General features: G+C 31.0%; 1 long non-coding RNA gene across 4 annotated transcripts in view; it reads right to left on the bottom strand.

Annotated features, from left to right (window-relative positions):
- Positions 1-1,508, bottom strand: part of LOC127044429 (uncharacterized) — a 41,352-nt gene that overhangs the window by 36,723 nt on the left and 3,121 nt on the right. The gene's annotated exons all lie outside the window — the stretch shown is intronic.

Here is a 1,508-nt window from a genome sequence, read left to right as displayed (position 1 = left end):
CTAATGCACAAATTTTAATTACCGTGTATACAGCAAATAAGCCAGCAGTTGGATGAAATCCATTGCTATGTGCAAAAAATAGTTTTTGCCTAAAATTTTGTAGCAAGAAATAAATATTATGTTGTCACTTTTGTAGTTTTTTAATATGCCTTATCAAGAATGACGTTAAATAAAACAACACTCTAAATATATGAAATTGCACTTAACTAAAACCATTAAGCAAACGTTATAATTCCTCAGGGGGTTAATTTAAGACACTTCATTTTTAGGAGACTCAATTTAGATGACTTGTAATATAACAGTTTTAGTAACTAACTCTCAAAATTACATGTATTATATTTTAAAGCATGTTACAAGTTGATCCATTTCTAAGGGCATTGATGAGAAAAATATTGAAATATGAAAATAGAAGGAACATAAAACAGGACTGATTTGTCAAAGTAATCTTTAGGTTTAAGCATGGACTGCAGCAGTATTAGACTGATCATTTCATTTACTGTTTTACCTTGTGAAGAAAATATTCAGATTTAGGGCTGTTTTTTTTATTATCAATTAATTATTATTTATTTATAATGCCAATACCATATTTGTCTTACATGTTTATTTTTAACATTGCTAGCTAATTTGTAGTATTTATATATTACCAAAGGTTCTGTTGAAATATAGTACTGTAATAAACTGTAATTTTAAACCCAACACACCTTGTACTTCCTCATTTATGTCATCCTGTGTAGTGTTATATATATAATACCTATTCCATATAAAGGTGGCAAATAACAAATTGCATAATTATATAATTTAAGTTTATATTACCCTACAAGAACATACGAGTTTTAAAAAATAATACATTAGAAAGTCAGGAGATTATGACTCTATCAACCTTAAAACCCCATTTTCATCTGAACAAATTGTCTCTGCTATTGTCCCAAGTAATACTTAAAACAAGTAACTCAAAGAAATGGTGAGGGAGGGAAATCTATTTTTTTAAGTTTTCTTGCTTTATGCACGACAGCACTTTGTATGCTTCCTTGTTTTGTTGATGCTCTGACAAATACTTGGAGCTACAATGGTCCTCTTGCGCAGTTCTTCTGGCACAAGGGCTGTAAAGCTGGCTTCACCACCTGCCTGAACAGGCATTGGAAAAGAGAGCACAAGGCAAACGATACACCTCAGCATGTTTGGTGTTATTGCTGTTAGCTTGCTCCAAAGAGCCTTCTATATCTCATCGAGTAAGCAAATATATAAAATAAATTTCAGGACATGCTATAAAAAGGATGCTCTGACAGAAAATTGACATTAGTCAATTAAAAAAATTTGTGTCTCTTTTTAAGGTTTAACTTTTTAAACAAGGCGTTGAATCTCAACCAAATAACAGATATAACCTTAACTCTGCCCTTGTAGAGCCAACACAAGAAAAATGAAATGTAAAAGCCAAATGAAACTGCACATGTTAATACATGAATGATTTTTAGAAGCCTTATGTGTGCTCATATCCATTTTCAGAACAA

The sequence above is a fragment of the Gopherus flavomarginatus genome, chromosome 2 (assembly GCF_025201925.1).
Source record: "Gopherus flavomarginatus isolate rGopFla2 chromosome 2, rGopFla2.mat.asm, whole genome shotgun sequence".
NCBI lineage: Eukaryota > Metazoa > Chordata > Testudines > Testudinidae > Gopherus > Gopherus flavomarginatus.
The sequence above is the reverse complement of the archived record's forward strand: the minus strand, read 5'-3'. Positions and strand labels throughout refer to the sequence as shown.